The sequence below is a fragment of the Suncus etruscus genome, chromosome 1, assembly GCF_024139225.1.
Source record: "Suncus etruscus isolate mSunEtr1 chromosome 1, mSunEtr1.pri.cur, whole genome shotgun sequence".
NCBI classification, from domain to species: domain Eukaryota; kingdom Metazoa; phylum Chordata; class Mammalia; order Eulipotyphla; family Soricidae; genus Suncus; species Suncus etruscus.
The window spans coordinates 50,771,520-50,791,114 of NC_064848.1; the positions used below are offsets into that span (position 1 = coordinate 50,771,520).

Below are 19,595 nucleotides of genomic sequence, written 5' to 3' on the forward strand. Positions count from 1 at the left end.
AGCTGATATTGGCAAAAGTCAAAGTTTACTTTCAGCCATATATGCATATGCCTTAAGTGGTCAAACAAATTTTATTTTGTTAGTGTCACAGACATAGCAATTTTTTTAACATTTATTTAAACACCTTGATTACAAACATGATTGTAGTTGGGTTTCAGTCATAGAAAGAACACATGAAAAGTATTGATAATAAGAGAAGGCTGAAAACATCTTTTGTGTTCTTAGAAAAGTTTTTTTTTTGGTTTACAAGTGCTGTAATTGAACTAACTTGTTTGTTTTTGGTTTTGGTTTTTGGGCCACACCCCAGCTGCACTGAGGGGTAACCTCTCTCTGAGCTCAGGAGACCAACTGGGATGTCGGGACGGGACTCAAACCTAGGTTGGCCGCATGCAAGACAAACAAGGCAAATCAATACCCTACCCTCTGTGCTATTCATCTTGCCCCTGTAATTGACTCTCTTTAGATGCAAGTTATAGCATTAAAACATAAATCCCATTTTCTGGCATCTACCCAAAAAGTTTAGCATATTCTATGGGATGCCATGAAAATGTTTAATTCTTCTTCCCTTCTCCCACTATAACCAAATAATTCAATGTTCTTATTTAAACAATAAACTACTGATAGTTGATCTCAATCTTTAAAAAAAAAAAAAAAAGTAAAATACTTTTAATGATTATCTTGACAAAAATCTAATTGTGATTAAAATAAATGGGAACAATAGATAAGAGGGCCACACCAAACAGGATAAAACCTGCTTAAATGTATATGTTCTAAAGTAAAACCCCTCAGGAGTTAAATATTTTCACTATATAATCCCATAGATTCTAATTTAATGGCTCAGTTCCTTATAGAGGAGGCAGGCAATAATGGGCTAATCTATTGATACCCCTCTTCTAAAAGCCCAAGGGGATTTAAACAATCACTTTATTACATCAACTAGGTAGGAAAGACTGTATGCAGAAAATTATTCTACTGGACTTTTACATTTTAAGTACCCCAGACAGTTTCTCTGCTTGAGGCAGACACATACCTTTATGGAAGTTAAAAATAAGTTGCTCACAGGCCCTTACCTTTATGCTGGCCAACAATTCCGTTACTAAAAATGTAGAGCTACTTCCCCTTCACTTAAGGACAGAAGATTCTGCTTTACTCAATCTACCAGACAACTGGGCTGTGCACTATTTATAGATTCCACTGGCTCTAAAATTCTTTGGAAGGAAAAAGGACCATATTTCAACTATATAGAACCATCAAATTTTAAGGCCTAAAAAAATGTTTAAAATATATGTTCAACTCAGAGATAAGTTGATTTTCTTCTATTACTCTGCATATAATAATTTATAAAATGAGTCTTACATAGACCTGTAATATTCTAAACTTTTCCTGAACTCCAAGTGATGAACATATGGATTCTCTTGAGGATAGGTTTGTCTCTACATTTTTCTCACCATTCATTTACATATTTTCTTTCTTTACCATTTAAATGATCCTCTATACTTAATAAAAATAGTTAATAATTAAGACAATAATTTCAGAAAATCATTACTACTGCCTGATTTGCCACAACTGGGATTAGCAGTTTTCTGATCACATTCAAGAAAGAAAAAGCCCTTATTTTCCAACTTCCTTAAAAAATAAATAAATAAAATAATAAATAAATAAACCTAAAAATATGGGGTATCTGCTTCTTTTCCATTTTCAAGCTTTTTGCAGACAGTGACCATAAAAGACAGCCTACTAAAACAGTATATTGTATTATAAGTGCTCATCAAGTACAATACCTTCAAAAGAAGAAAATCTAAAATTTCTAACATCCCTTCCCCTTCCCCAATTTAAAAACCTTAATCCCAGAAGGCTAAAGATATAGAAAATTTCAACTCTTGCTGAAGCCCATCTAACTGCTTTGCTCCCAGTCTCTGAACTGCTGCAACCACCATCTGACCTGGGTTTTCAAAGTTCATCTACATCAATGAATCAGTCTCCTCCAAAAGCTTCTCCTAACACTAATCCACATTAATATTATCCCCAAATTTCTTAATCTCAATAAGTCTTTGTTACCTATCAAAGGAGAAACAAAATACTCAGCATAAATAGAGTAACAATTCTTTGACAGATCCACTTCTTGTAACACATAAAAATCTAAATCATCTCTTCTACTTCAGTTACTGTACAATAAAAGGTATACATTTCTTGGCTGTGCACATGCAATTCCATTAGCCTAGAAGATTCTCTGTCAATCTCCATTTTTTACTTACTAATAAGCATCTAAATAAACACCTTGAATTGAAGGGCAAGAACAGTTCCTTTTGAAAAAACTGGTGAAATGGCAATCATCTCTCTAAAGGCATGCAGAAAGGGCAATTTATCTTTTCTATTTCACCTCTAACATCTCAAACCCGAGTTAAGTACAAAAGCATATTTCAGTTTTTGTGTACTCTTCTACCTATCCTCATACAGTAAAATTCAATTCTTTCATGTGATTTGCCATGTCCTTTTATTTCAAGAGCTTAGCATGCCAACTTGACACTGTAAAAAAGCTAAAGACATGGTACAGATGCATTCCAAATCAGGTAAGGTTAAAAAGATGTGGAATCTGTAATCTAGGTCTAACTTTCAGATAAACAGCAGAAGCAAAGGTAAACTGGGATGGAAGGGATAGAGCAGGTGTTGAGGTGAGGGAGACTTTTAACTTGATAAACAGAAGGCTTAAGCCAGCATAGACTATCTAAATCCTGGCTAGGAATAAACAGTATCTCATTCAAAAGATAGCGGCATAACACCTTCTGAATAAAAAGGCTGGGGCATTAAGCTAGTGAGTTCTCAAATAACTTAAGTAACACAAAGTCAGAAAAGAGTAAATGAAGTGTAAAACTTGTCCTCTGGTCACATCAAACCTCTCTAAAGACTAAATTACAAAGGTGAAGAGAAGCCAATAAAAATAAGCCAATAAAGCTTACAAATAGAAACTACCTAAACAAAGACTGTAATCTTAGTTAAAGCATCTTCCATCTTTCAGAGAACTGAATCAAAAAAACATAAACCCTCAAAATAATCAGTGAAGAGAATAATAAGATTTTACATATATGAAAACTGGATAAGCAATGTAAGAGGTCATATGGCTAACAGAATATCATTCATAAAGAATGTTTTATGGTTCCCATTCAAATCACTAAAAAAGCAATTTTAGGATACTTTGTAGCTTTTCTAAAAGTATCAATGTAAGTGTTATCTGAGTGCTAAAATCATGGGGATGATGTCTAAGTAAAAGGAGCCATTAATTCTTTGTAAACCTCTTCACTTTGCATTGTAGCATCCAAAATAAAGGTTTCAACTTCATGGAATTTCCTCTATCCAAGAATCCAATCTATCAATTCCTTACTCCACAACACTGTATCTACTTCATCCTAATGACTTCTACAGTCTAGATTGGTGTAGAGCTAGTCTTGACACTAACAAAGGTCCAAAGCTGCGAGAAACAAGTCTTGCAACAACAGAATTCACAGAAGAAATGTGTTCCTTGACAACAGAAACTAACATTTTTATTCTTGTGGTCCTTAAGAGCCCCTACAGAGGTTCCTCCTTTAAAGGCTTCATTGTCTATTCTTTATAAGTTTTAGTTGCTTTAGAACTGGTGGGATTATGGGGCCAGAGCGGTGGCCCAAGCAGTAGGGCATTTGCCTTGCACGTGCTAATCTAGGACAGACCGTGGTTCGATCCCCCAGCATCCCATATGGTCCCCCAAGCCAGGAGCAATTTCTGAGAACATAGCCAAGAGTAACCCCTGAGCGTCACGTGTGGTGTGGCCCCAAAACCAAAAAATAAAAATAAAAGAACTGGTGGGATTTAAAACTTTGAGGTTTTAAAGTTGGTGAATTTATAAAGTTCTCATCAGTCTAGGTCTGTTTCAGACATCCAATGGGAAAAAAAGACAGTAAAAAGATGGTAAAGATATGCTTTTGTTTCATTACCTGTTCCTTCATCCATGCATATAAATATTTCCATCAAACATAAGCTAAAAACACTGTTCTAGGTGTTTGAGATGCAAGCAATGGAGAAGGATCCTGGATGTATATTTGTCATAGGTGGTACATACAGCAAACCAAGAAGGAACATACGTAGAAAAATAAAATGTTGCCTAGAAAAAATGGTGTGTTTTTGGAATAAGAAAATTTAAAGCACAGTTTAAAAAATAATGAATATGAAGGTATATAGTTTTAATTAATCAACAGTACGATTCATTGACAGGTGAGCTGAGTGAAAGAAAGCAAGTTGCTAAATAGAATAGCCAACTTACTATCTTAGATATCCACATCCTAATTCTAAAATTTGAATGTAGATCTACATACAATGGAAATTTTTAAATTACATATAAAATTATAAACTGCCAATAAAGTGTTGAGACAAGCAGATTATACTGGATTATCCGGATAGGCCCTATGAGTTTTTATTGTTAAAGGAGGAGTCTAAAAAGTCTGTCAGTGTCAAGAGAAGAAGACTTGATGCACCATCATTGGTTTTGAAGATGAGAAGAGGAACAAGTCAAGGGAATGTAGACAGGTAATAGAAACTGGAAAATCAAGGGAACAGATTCTTCCCTGAGTCTCTAGAAGATGTCATATCAACAACAAGAATCTTAAACTAGAGACCCACTCTAGGGCACTCTGACCTTCAGAACTGTAACTTCTAAAAGGTGTTCCTTCTAAGACACAGCAAATTTATGGTTATTTGTCACAAATGCAATAGTTAACAATACATCTCAAGATATGCTCCTACAAGTAGAGTATTTAATTGATCAGCCAGGGTAAAGCTTTAAGTGACAGTTCCAAAAGCAAGACCATATAAAGTATCTTTTAGGTGTAAGGATCTGAAAACTTAAGCAATTAAAATTGGGAGAAAAGCAGAGAAATTTCTTTTTACATGTCATTGGATGACTTAGCAAGATAATGAAAACAAAATGTGGGGCCAGTGAGATGGCGCTAGAGGTAAGGTGTCTGCCTTGCAAGCGCTAGCCAAGGAAGGACAGGGGTTCGATCCACCGGTTTCCCATATGGTCCCCCAAGCCAGGGGCAATTTCTGAGTATTTAGCCAGAAGTAACCCCTGAGCATCAAATGGGTGTGGCCCAAAACACCAAAAAAAAAAAAAAAAGAAAAGAAAAGAAAAAACAAGAGCCATAAAAATAATTATAGCAGAGAACTAAAGGACAGCACACCAAATTCCACCAGAAACTTGGAGCATAACAGATGCAGCCTTGGAGGACCCCAGAACCAGAGGGTGACATCTCAAGACTCCAAAGCACCGGAGCACTCTCATCCACTACATGACCAGGAGCTTGCAATGAACTGCCAGCCTGGATGGTGAAGAATAACAAGGAAGCAACTAGTATGCTAAGCCTCCTGAACTTGCTTGAGAGGCATCTTCATTCCCAAGAAATGTGTCCAAGCAGCTAACTTTTATATCATTTAGACAAAGAAAGAGTAAGCTTGTGAAACATTCATAGAACAGGCTCTGACTAAGAGTAATTGTGAAGACACAACTAGGAAAATAATAGTTTTATAAAGTTAGTTTGTTCATTAAGAAGCTTTTACTCCTAGTAGGAGGATGAGTTTTATGGCCCATTTCAGAAAACAAGTAAGGAGAAAATGAAAGTGATCTTTCTCCTACAAAATTTTGCTTTGTACGCTGCTGATCCAGAATGGACCCATGTTCCCCTGAGCCTGCCAGGTGATTTCTAAGCACTGAGCAAGGAGTAACTCCTGAGCACTGCCCGGTGGCTCAAAAACAAAAACCAACAGCAACAACAATCATTTTCTTAGACTTTTTTGGCTTAAGATAGTCAATATGCTAAAGTTTACCAAGTTTGTCCAAGAGCCAATCAGATCCCAATATGAAGAAAAAAAAAGCAAGAGTTTCATCTGAAAACATGAAAATAAATCAATATGGTTAGCTTAAGAACACATTTAAGAAAGACCACTTAAAAGACCATTGCAATAATCAGGTATCTATAAGATACACCTGACTCCAAGGTGCCATCAGATGAGAAGTAGATATTCAAAAAGAAGCATTACTAATATGCTACCAGAAAACTCTATCTAATTTTAGTGGTTTAATATTATTTTGCAAAATTCTGAGGAAATGCATGATGATGTTAAAATTTTTAAAGTTCTCAGCTATCCTAGTGAATGTTTCCCAATTACTAGGATATTTATTGTGTATTATTATGTAGCAATTTATTCACAAATTATGTCTTCAAAAATGTTCTAATCTCTTTGTTCACAGAAGTTGATGGAAAAAAAACTTGGATACTATAGACTCTTATTACAGTGCTCATTATAAGAATGTTTAGCAACTTATAAGTGGCTAAGTTTATATAAGAATGTTTAACAACTTATTTTCGAACATATATGTTTATCTGCAGAAAGGTTCTAATGTTTATGTTCAGAGAAGTATAGAAAAAAATTGTGATATATATATATATATATATATATATATATATAAGATATGGAAAGGGCTGATTGTTTTGAAAATAATCTACACAATTTAAACTTTGATGCTTTGAGTTCTGATCTGGGATTCCAGCTTTTGGCAAGAGAAGTAGAACAAAAGTTTTGTAACTTTTCTCATTTTTTTTTGTTTGTTTTGTTTAAGACAGAAAAGGTGGAGATGTAAAGTGAACCTTTCCCACAACTCCCATTTTCCCTAACCTCTTATTTTGGATTACAGAACCTGCCTCACCCCTGGGGGTGGGTAGGAAACTTTTAACTCGCACACACACAAAATTCGGGGCCAGTTAAAAAATAAAAATATAAATATAACCATGAGTTGGTGATAGTCCCTCCCAGGCACCATGTTTCTAACCCCTTAAGCAGACGGGTCTGATGAAGCAGGGTAGTAGCAGAGAAATAATACACCAAGCCTGTGTGTTAACGTTTCATTTGAGTTAGTCTGCCTTTTGCCTTATGGCCTTTCTCTGCCATGTGCAGTCTCTCCCAAGTACTGCCTATGCCATTTGTTCATTCTGCCATGGAGCCCAAATCCAGCACTCATTTCTTTATTCCCCAGAATCCAATCCACCAGGGTGGGGAAGGTCCTGTAATCCAGGTGGGCTTTTACATACAAAAAAAGATGTTAGGGGAAAAAGGAAGTTGGGGAAGAGTTCAATTTACACCCCAGTATGTGCTTTAAATTTATTTTAACCCGTTTATATTCAAACAAATCATCTATACATTTATTAAGTCATGAGCCCTAAAAATACAAGATGATACGGAAAGGGAATATCTTCTGAAGAAATCTGTCTTACAAAAAAAAAAAAAATTACCTTTGTGGGAATCTAACATGAAAATCTGAATTTGTAAACACTGTTGTATAGTTTATTATGTATTCTTTAGAGAAGAATTCAGCAAGTGAAGGCAATTATAAGAAAAGAATCAATTACTCACCAGAGTACAGAAAGTCAGAAATTGATTGGTAACCTGTGAAAGCCTTCTTGAGTATCAGAATTCAAAATGTGTCCATAAGAAAAATTTAAAACTAAAATAGATGAGAGTAAAGTCAATTCTCTATTAGTGGGCCACTTATACATCTCCACAGTAAAGTTAATCTAGAGGGTAATCTTTCTTTTTTTTTTTTTTTTTTTTTTTGTGCCTGACCCGGGCAGCGCTCAGTGGTTACACTGGGCTCTGTGTTCAGAAATCACTCCTGGCAGGCTCAGGGAACCATATGAGATGCGAAGGATCCAACCTAGGCAAATGTCTAGCCACTGTGCTATCACTCCTGCTCCAAGGCTTGCTTAATCTTAGATTAGAATATACTAGATTCTATTTGTGAATCATTCCAGTCTTATTCTTTAATTCAACCTCAGTGGGCCTAATTAATTTCCATGCTATTATTTTTCTATAGACGTAAAATAAAGGATAGGAGCGTCAATAAGAATAAAATAAAATAAAATACTCCCCTGGTTTTGTAGCAAGTCTCCTTTAGTATAAGAAGATAAATCTGAATTGCTAAATTAAGACAGCCAACACAGTAATCAACATTGAAATTGGATTAACTTTCACATTCTTCAACGAAAGTCAAAGCTAACCAGAACCCCCTCAGGGTACTAAAAATTGTGAAAGGCTGATTGGAAATCCCCAAATTAATCCCAGTAGTGATGTGTTTTCAGTAAGTAGGTTAAAAAACACTGTTCCTCTGCAGGATACAGACACTAAAATACTGTCATATTCAAGATCCTAACAAAGTATATCTAGTGTTAAGAGGAATATAAAAGACAAGAAAAATGTACAGTTACAAATACCATTTTTTAATGCACATGTGGCATAGAGACAATACTCCAACTGGTCTCTAAGATTAGCATTTTGCTCTGCACTGTCATTTAGCAAGATTTATAGAAAGAAAAATAAGAAACCACATTTAACCACAAGTAGGCTAACAAAATAATGACATCAAATAAAATACATAAAATAAGGTTTATTTCCTTACAGTTATATGGTTAAATAATTCAGTTAAATTTCAGAGAAATTAAAAAAAAAGGTATTTTTATCCTCAGACATTCAGAATCTTATAATTTATTATTGTACTGCTGAAGTTAACAATAAATTCTATTTTTGGACTGTAAGAGTATAAATACAAGTCTTATCAATACCAATGGTCATCTTCCTTTCCTTCTTAAATGTACTTCACCTCACTGGTATATACCAATTATATGTATTTTTCTTTTGATTGATGCTGAAGATGCTGACAGTCCCAGAAGACTTTTGATTGAGAAGCATGACTGATTTATTTTATGTGGAAAGTTGAAGCATCTTAAAAAACAAGATTTACACTAAGAAAAATACCTGGTTTCTTTAGTCCCATCTTCATCTTCCTCCCCTAAATATAACCTCCTTTAAAAGTTATATCCCAGCAGGGAAAGGAAAAAAAATCAACAGGTACACTATGATATTCTTATGATAATTAAGCTCAATGATAGAACATTTCAAAGATGGAAATGGATGAAATGTGGGAGCAAAAACTGGCATTCAAGAAAAGTGTTACTTTTAGTCCTAGGCTTTCCAAGGAACACTAGAAAATTGCTAATTAACTGCCTGTCTAAAAAATGTGTTTGGAATTGAAGTTTTTTTTTGTTTTGTTTTTTTTTAATGGGAGGTTGAGGGAAGGAAAGAGGATGAGAAGGAATTACTGCTATACTCTTAAAGGCTAATATTGCCTTTCTTAGTCTCGGATATTGCTGCTCATTAAAAATTTTCTGTGTACCAAAGATGGAACTATACTTTAGTGGGTAGGGCACTTGCTGACCCAGGTTCAATACCCAGTAACCCTTAAGATCCCCACACTCAGCCAAGACTGATCTCTGAACAGAGCCAGGATTAAGCTCTAGATACTTCCTTTTTTAATACTTCATTTTTACTGTGATTTTTTTTTTAAAAAAGGCATTATGCAGGGTCAATTCCCACCATAAGCATGTGTCATGTAGACCAACTTAGACTCCACATGATTGGACATCGACCACCCAACCCAGAACCCCAGATCCCAGACGTGAAACTGACACAGGTCCCAGCAATAGTACCAGGAACCAATCGCCTCCGGGGGAAACTCTGAATGCTGTCCGGGTACCATCTTCCATCAGTTTTAACATGACATCCATGACAAGAGGAAACAGCAACAAACTGAGCTAAGAGAGGGTTGCCCTCAGCTCAGCACCTAATGGCAAGAATCAACCAGGAGACATGTCATCCTTGGCCCTAAGCAAAAACCAAAATTGCTGTCTACAGAAGACTGACTGACAAATATCCGCTGGATAGAACCTATCAAGGGGCCCAATGAGGAAATTACTAGCCTAGGCCTCAGCCTAGGATTTGTACAAAAACCAAAATCTCTAATTCCAGAGGTCTAACTTTGACAACTGCAATTGAGCAGAACTTCTGGAACTATACTGAAAGACTATACCCTAGGCTCTGTTCTAGGTTCTGAACAAAAACCAAGACCACTAATTACAGAAGACTGATTACAACAACAGAGATAGAACAGAATTCCTAGAACCATAATGAAAAACTCTCTCCTAGCCTTCACCCTATGACCTAAATAACAAGATCTCCAGCTACAGAGGCAGGATATAATCATCCACATCTGAGTGGAAAGTTTCCTGGCACCATAAAAAGAACTTGGGGTGTGCAAATGAGTGAGCATGGAGCCGGTAATTGTTCCCATGGCAGTATGCTTCAAGGGCGGAGAAACCTTGTATCTCTTAGGCCAAGAGAATTTCCATTATAATTTTCCCTATATTTACCATGCCTATGCAAAAACCAAACAAACAAACAAAAAGAAGAAATACCACCTTTTTTTTAAAGAAGTTGCTGGTCTGGTTTAGGGAGGTTGTTTGTTTGTTTTTTTTTCTTTTTTCTTTTTTTTTTTCTTTTTTCTTTTCTCTTTTTTTCTTTTTCTGTAGCAGATGGTTTTGGTTTTTGGTTTATTCTTTTTGTAATCTTGTTGATACTTCCTTATTGTTTTTTGTTTCTGGTTGGTCTTGTTTTACTACCTTTTTCTTCTTTTTTCCCTTCCTTCTTCTAAATGGATATTTATAACACCTAGATGAACTCCTCCTAGTTTTTCTTTTTTGTTTGCCTTTTCTTTTCTTTTTTCTTTTTTCCTTCTTCCCCCATAGTGTACCAAGGCGAGACAGTTGAATGTTCATTTGGTGGAAAAAAACAATTGATCAGACATGGATACCAAATCTAAAGTCAACAGCAACAGATTTGATACCCAATCTACAACAAGCTGTACAAGGGGGAAACAGTTACACTAGCAATAAGGGGGTAAAGGAGGGAGATGTGGGATGCATGCTGGGAACAGAGTGGAGGGAGGAAAACCCTGGTGTTGGGAATGCCCCTCACTTACTGTCACTATGTGCCTTATATATTACTGTGAGAGAATTGTAATTCACTTCGACCACAATAAAAATTTAAAAAAAAAAAGGCATTATGTATACCTACATACTTTCAAGAGTTGATGAGAAGCAGTATTGATCTGGCCAGGTTTCTACCTATGTGTACATAATTACTGTCCATCATTCTATATGGAGCACAGTATTCTAACCAATAATACCCAATAGTTCTTTCCACATTTAGGCTGCTTTTATCTGTAGTACACTCCTTTGACTACAACGAACTTGTTTCCTTTCTTTCTTTCTTCCCTTTTTTTTTTGTGTGTGGGGGGGTCACACCTGGCAGCGCTTGGGGGTTACTCCTGGCTCTAGCTCAGAAATCCCTCCTGGCAGGCTCGGGGGACCATATGGGATGCCAGGATTTGAACCACCGTCCTTCTGCATGCAAGGCAAACGCCTTACCTCCATGCTATCTCTCTGGCCCCCTCCTTTCTGTCTTTCTAACAGAAACACTTCCAGCAAACCAGAGGAAGAATGCCACTTCCAGGAAGTATTCTGATAACTGCTGAGTTGGACTAGCTACTCCTTTCCAAAGTGTTCCTCCTTTTAATCCATACACTTATCTTTGTATCTCAGCAAAAATAGAAATAGAAACAAAAAGAGCATCAATGCTATGAGGTAAATTTCAAGGTGATTGGGGGTAGGGGGGACTCCTACTTATCAACAGAATTTCTCATGGTTTTATATGCCCAGCCAAGTAGAAAACTTTCCAATACAACCCTATAGACTAGAAAGAATTAGAGAAACTCAGATTGGTAATAAAGAAGAAAGCAGATTCACAATAAGCAGTCATGTTCTACCACTAACACATGCTCCACCACTAACACACAAACATAATCCTTTCCACACACATCTAAAAATGCACATAAGCTAGAGCTCAAATTGAATCAAACTTGATCCTAAATGTCGAACACCTAGTTCAGACATTTTGATTTATTTTGTCTTAATTTCTAGTTTGAACGCTTTGTTAAAGTAATATAAGTCTCGGGAAGAAGGGCAGAAAGAAAAATCTTTCCTGTCTTTCCTGGAGCTTCTTCTGAAGCCATCTATAACTCAGAGAAGTCAAAGGCTCCAAAGTCAGGCTTTAAAAACTCAAAGCCAAAAATAGAAAAGTAATCTATCTAGATGAGCTATGCTAAGTGTGCTATCTAAGAAAAAGAAAAAAGTGCAATGTTGTAGCTGCTATGGAAACTGCTAGCTCTAACTTAAACATCTGGGTTTGGACATACACTGAGGCAGAAATGAAGCACTCCCACCCCAATGTTTAAAAGTACCAGAGAATAGTAGTACCTAGTGCACAGTCTTCATTGTTTAAATTGCATTTCATTATAAAAATTGAATCACACCAAACCCAAAAAAGAGACTTGTTTTTCTTCATTAGGACTCTTTATCATCGCATCTTGGCCTTATTGCTAAGTGTAGGACTCTTCAACAAGAGACTTTCTTGGTATCCATTTTCTGCTATACTTTTATCCCATGTAATAAGCAGATAATAGTTTTAAAAGAATTCAATATAATCCAAAAAATGTCTTGATAGTCCAGAAAGTACCTACTATGATCTATTAGTATATAATAGGCAATATGCCAGTTCACAGAAGTTATGTAATTTTTTTTAAACAGTCTAAAAAAAAACATTTACAGAATCGTCTGGAAGTTTAAGTATTTTTTTTATTTTTATTTTGTTTTGGTTTGTGTTACACACTCAGCAGTGCTCAGGAATTATTCCTGCCTCTGCACTCAAGAATCATTCCTGGTAAGGTTTGAGGGACTGCATGGGGTGCATGCATCCAAGGCAAGCACCTATCTGCTGTGATAGATCTCCAGCCCCTACACTTAGGTTTATATGGAGGGAAAAGGGATTCTCCAGCTACTCTTGAGTGTACTCACCACAGACCTCATTTTTTATCTTCATCTATAAAGGGAATGAAAATCTGCTGAAAAATATTCTTTTTCAGACATATTTAAAGAATTTCTTGAATTTATTCTGTCAATCTATATAAAAGTATCACTTAAATGGAAGTAAAACCATTTATAATTTTCTATAGCCTAAGCCCAACCAAACATCAACATGCTATTGTAGTCATTTCCTTCAAGCTAACCCCCAGAAACTTCAACAAAGGTCTTGGGACAAACAGTTCAGGAACTGATCTAGGAATCAGTATACTTGTTCAGGTTCTATTTTGAGAAATTCAAAACTAGAGAAAAGAATCAATGTGGTAAAAGCAGGAATAGTAAATTAAGACTAGAAAACATTTCTACTGCATTGGAAACAAACATTCACTGGCACCAGACCAAAAGCAAACAAACAAACAACAACAACAACAAAACAATAGCTATGCAATCACTGGCTAAAATGAAGTTCTCTAAACTTTTTACTCTAACTAAAAATAACATACAACTTGACCTATTTAAACCAAAAATGGTAAACCACTTATATTGAGATATGATCAAAATTACAAAGAAATCTTCCTACTTAATCTGTCACGATTGGCCACACATAATCTAGGAATTATTAGAACAAGAACAGAGCTTAAAATCTAGAACACATGCTTTTAATGTCATGTCCCAGGTCTGTTTCCCAAAAACAGTAGTCCCCAAGCACTACACTGAAAGTAGCACCTGAGTACTGCAGGGCTTCCCCATGTTCCCCCCATAAGAAACAGAAGACACAAAATAAAATCCCTACTAAATATTGCCAATAAAAGAGATCAGCCCAGGAGGCCAGAGCAATAGCACAGCAATAGGGTGTTGGCCTTGCACACAGCTTACCCAAGATGAACCTGGGTTTGATCCCTGGCATCCCATATGGTTCCCCAAACCTAACAGGAGCGACTTCTAAGTGCAGAGCCAGGAGTAAACCCTGAGCGTCACAAGGTGTGACCCCAAAACAAACCAACAACAACAACAAAAAGTGAGCGAGAGATCAGCCCAGTAGCCATTCTTTACATTCTTCATGGTATATAATTCATGCTCAGTAAACAAGGCCAAACCGCAGCTCTGACTTGTGCAGGAAGAAAAACCAAGAAAATTAGAGTCAAAGCTAAAATAGAATGGGTAGGGTGTATGCTTTGCATGTAGCCAACCTGGATTCCATCTCTGGCATCCCATATAACCCCCAAGCCCAGTAAACCCCTACACACAGAATCAGAAGTCCTGAGCACCCCGGGGTGTAGCAAGGGCTGGGGAGGGATGGGGAGGGGGAATCCAAAGAAAATAAAAGACACAGGATATAAGGAAGGAGGGGAATAAAAAAATCTTAATTCCAGTACTATGCACTCAAATAAATGTAAATACTAAAGTCTACTGACCTAGAAGGCTAATGACCTAGGAGATGAAAAAATACAATAGACTCTTTAGAAAAAATTAACTTATAGATTTAAGAAGATAGATAAGAACAGTTGCACTCCACACACACACACACTCTTTCCAAAACAGGCATCACTAACCACATATGAGCATGCAAAAAAAGCCAACAGAAAGGGAAACAGCAGTGGTGGCAATGCTTCTTCTCCAAATCTCCAGAGCCATCTCAACTGAAAGCCAAAAAGTAGACTTAGTCTGCAAACACAAGTTACATGGTCTGTCATTCTTTGCGAATTTTTTTTGGTCACACCCAGCTGTGCTCAGGGGTTACTCCTGGCTCTATGCTCAGAAATCACTCCTGGAAGGCTCAGGGGACCATATGGGATGCCGGGATTCGAACCACTATCCTTCTGTATGCAAGACAAATGCCTTGACTCCATGCTATCTCTCCGGCCCCACTCTGTCATTCTTTTTAATGTGGAGTTCAATATCAAAAATACTACCTCTTTCTGAACATTTCCCATTTAATAAAAAAAATTCCTGGTTTTATGAAAGGAGGCAAAGGCAAGAATGAATTTGGCAACAGTTATATTCCCCTACCCATCAGGATGACTTTATATAGATCATGTTCTCTGCAGTTTTCCCAGTATCAGCTTTGCTTCTCCACCTAACAGTCCTGCTTCCACCAAGAGAAAGCTGTTCTACCTAGTGATAAAGAACTTCAGAGGATAAGCATTGACAAAAGAACAGGAGACAGAGGTCCATGCAATATAGCTGCTGTAGAAGTACATTTATCTTAACTACTTTTGACATATCATGTTCATGTGAAACTCAAGGTCCATAATTGTACACTAATTATCTATGAAATATAATAAGAGAATGAATCAAAAAAGCATCGATTTTATTAGTATTTTTCTAATATGACAGTAATACATTATGAGTATTTCTAAAGCATCCATTTGAGCATGTTTCACAGTGCCTAATGAAATCGAAAACACAGGAACACTTCCAAATAGCTTTTATGAAGCCAACATCACCTTGACACCTAAACCAGACAGAGATGCTACCAAAAAAGAAAATTACAGACCAATAACGCTAATGAATACAGATGCAAAGATCCTCAACAAAATCCTGGCAAATAGGATTCAATGCCTCATTAAGAAAATCATCCACTATGATCAAGTAGGTTTCATCCCAGGAATGCAAGGATGGTTTAACATCCGTAAATCTATCAACATAATACACAACATCAACAACAAGAAAAATAGAAGTCACATGATCATATCAATAGACGCAGAGAAAGCATTTGATAAGGTCCAATACCCATTCTTGATCAAAACTCTCAGCAAGATGGGAATGGAAGGAACATTTCTCAATATAGTTAAGGCCATCTACCACAAGCCAGAGGCAAATATTGTCCTCAATGGAGAAAAAATGAAAGCCTTTCCTCTAAATTCTGGCACAAGACAAGGCTGTCCTCTCTCACCACCACTCCTATTCAACATACCACTGGAAGTACTCGCCATAGCGATTAGGCAAGAAAAAGATAGCAAGGAAATTCAGATAGGAAAGGAAGAAGTCAAGCTCTCGCCGTTTGCAGATGACATGATACTCTATCTAGAAAACCCTATAGACTCTACAAAAAAGCTTCTAGAAACAATAGACTCATATAGCAAGGTGGCAGGCTACAAAATTAACACACAAAAATCAATGGCCTTTCTATACACCAATAGTAATAAGGAAGAAATGGACATTAAGAAAACAACCCCATTCACAATAGTGTCAAACAAACTCAAATATATTGGAATCAACTTGACTAAAAATGTGAAGGACCTATACAAAGAAAACTATAAAACTTTGCTCCAATAAATAAGAGAGGACACGCAGAAATGGAAGCACATACCCTGATCATGGATTGGCAGGATTAACATCATCAAAATGGCAATACACCCCAAAGCACTGTACAGATTTAATGCGATTCCCTCTAAAGATACCCATGACATTCGTCAAAGAAGTGGATCAGGCACTTTTAAAATTCATTTGGAACCCTAGAATAGCTAAAGCAATCATTGGGAAAAACAATATGGGAAGAATTACTTTCCCCAACTTTGAACTGTACTACAAAGCAATAGTTATAAAAACAACATGGTATTGGAATAAAGACAGGCCCTCAGATCAGTGGAATAGGCTTGAATACTCAGAGAATGTTCCCCAGACATACAATCACCTAATTTTTGATAAAGGAGCAAGAAATCTTAAATGGAGCAAAGAAAGCCTCTTCAACAAGTGGTGTTGGCACAATTGGATAGCCACTTGCAAAAAATTGAACTTAGACCCCCAGCTAACATCATGTACGAAGGTTAAATCCAAATGGATGAAAGACCTCGATATCAGACCCAAAACCATAAGATATATAGAACACGTAGGTAAAACACTCCAGGACATTGAGACTAAAGGCATCTTCAAAGAGGAAACTGCACTCTCCAAGCAAGTGAAAGCAGATTAACAGATGGGAATATATTAAACTGAAAAGCTTCTGCACCTCAAAGGAAATAGCGCCCAGGATACAAGAGCCCCCCACTGAGTGGGAGAAACTATTCACCCAATACCCATCAGATAAGGGGCTAATCTCCAAAATATACAAGGCACTGACAGAAATTTACAAGAAAAAAGCATCTAATCCCATCAAAAAATGGGGAGAAGAAATGGGCAGACACTTTGACAAAGAAGAAATACAAATGGCCAAAAGACACATGAAAAAATGCTCCACATCACTAATCATCAGGGAGATGCAAATCAAAACAACTATGAGGTACCACCTCACACTCCAGAGATTGGCACACATCACAAAGAATGAGAACAAGCAGTGTTGGCGGGGATGTGGAGAGAAAGGAACTCTTATCCACTGCTGGTGGGAATGCCGTCTAGTTCAACCTTTATGGAAAGCAATATGGAGATTCCTCCAAAAACTGGAAATCGAGCTCCCATATGACCCAGCTATACCACTCCTAGGAATATACCCTAGGAATACAAAAATACAATACAAAAATCCCTTCCTTACACCTGTATTCATTGCAGTACTATTTACCATAGCAAGACTCTGGAAATAGCCAAGATACCCTTCAACAGATGAATGGCTAAAGAAACTGTGGTACATATACACAATGGAATATTATGCAGCTTTCAAGAGAGATGAAGTCATGAAATTTTCCTATACATGGATGTACATGGAATCTATTATGCTGAGTGAAATAAGTCAGAGAGAGAGAGAGAGAGAGAGAGAGAGAGAGAGAGAGAGACGCAGAATCGTCTCACTCATCTATGGGTTTTAAGAAAAATGAAAGACATTCTTGAAATAATAACTTTCAGACACAAAAGAGAAAAGAGCTGGAAGTTCCAGCTCACCTCATGAAGCTCACCACGAACAGGGATGAGTTTAGTTAGAGAAATAACTACGTTTTGAACTATCCTAATGATGAGAATATACGAGGGAAATAGAAAGCCTGTCTAGAGTACAGGCGGGGATTGGGTTGGGAGGAGGGAGATTTGGGGCATTGGTGATGGGAATGTTGCACTGGTGATGAGTGGTTTTCTTTACATGACTGAAACCCAAACACAATCATGTATGTAATAAATTTGTTTAAATAAAAAAGAATAAAATAAAAATTAAAATATAAATTTATATTAAAATATTTTTATATTAAACAAATAAAACTGTAAGATTTGTCTATTACTTTAAAGAGTATGAAAAAAAAACAAGAAGTCACTGGCTATAAAATTTTAAGGACAAATCTAAAAATTGTCTTGTGACACTAAAATTAACATCTAAAAAGCAAAGAACCTAAGGGGGAGCATAAATGTAAAGAGAAGGTCTTAGTTTTCCTGTTGCTTTCAGCTCACACCGATTCCTGTGAAAATTTCTTTCAACTCTATACACAGGCAAAGATGATGCCCAGGTCTTTATGTTTTACAAGAAAGGTAAGAAGTAAAGCCCTGCTTGAGATGTGCTGGAATATAGAGCACGATGAATGGGAAATGGAAGATAGGTATGAACCTCGGGATCTGTCCCCAAAGATGTTATTTTGTTTCTTGCCTAAGTTTTCAAAGCACTCTATTTGGCAATATCAGAGCAATTATATTTATGACTCATATTCTGAGATAATGAAGTCAACATTCTTAACAATTCTCTAGGAATAAGAATTTCCTAGAAATAGAGGTCTGAATAAAGAACAAGGGACACCCCTACCATTCAGTGCATAGTAATGATCCACCAAGAATCTCCTGAAAATAATCTTTCAGCTTTAAAAGTTTTGGTAATTTCTCACCGAGTAAAAGAAAACAATCCTTTTTTCATTAACTGAAAGCCACACCTAAAAATAAAAGACTAAGGAAAGTTCAAAACTGAGGATTCTGTAAGTCACATTAAATAAATTATTCTCTATCAACTACAAAACTTTAAAGTTGCAGAATATTGTCTTACTGCTATTCACTCTCTTCCTTCCTCCCCAAATCCATGACAATTTTCCTCTAAAAATTTCTTATTAACTTTCAGTCCAATATCTAGCATTTGGTCAAAGTGATCTGGGTTTCAAAATATGCAAAGTATATCCATTCTGCAAAACCCCAGGTAGAATCTAGGCTGTTTCTTTTTTTCATGAATATATTATAAAATAAAATTGGTCAAAGATCAATATTTGGCACTAAATAGCATCAATTATCGTTTTATATGTTTACTAATATAATGTATGAGATCAGAAAACTCCGTTTGCCACACAAAGCAGGACTTATGAAGTAGAAACTAAATTTTCACATTTTGAACATCTATACAAATACTTACATGCACCCCATGACACATGATTGTTATTAAACCTTTAAACCAAATTTCCATAAATAAGTCTTTTCATTCATTAAGTAACTCCAATTTTACTGAAATTTATGTGTACAACATTTTTGTTCTCAACAACAACTTACTATTCCTTTATTCAAATTAAATTGTAGAATACATAAATACAATTCTTAGCCCACCTCAGTAATTATACTGATCCTCACCAAAATTGCTATTAAATTCTTTATTAAGGGCCAGGTTTAAGTGCACTGGATTGGCATAAACTCAAAATCATCATGTATATCTATAAATCACAAGTATGAAAAATAAGAGAACAAAATGAATCTCTTTATGTGAAATGAAGGCTTCATTTGGTTAGAAGACTTAATAGGTGTAAGAGGCTGTGAGAATGAGGCAAATATTTTACCACTGAGCCCTAATATGCCCTATAAGATATTGTTTTTAAAACCAAAGCCAATGTGTAACCTCTGAATCAATGACAAAGTATTCATGGACCAAGTTAGAAA

At 36.3% G+C, this 19,595-nt stretch overlaps 1 protein-coding gene across 5 annotated transcripts in view; it reads right to left on the bottom strand.

The window, feature by feature from the left end:
• The window catches only part of ELAVL2 (ELAV like RNA binding protein 2), a 191,778-nt gene that overhangs the window by 92,426 nt on the left and 79,757 nt on the right, over positions 1-19,595 (bottom strand). The window lies entirely within an intron of this gene.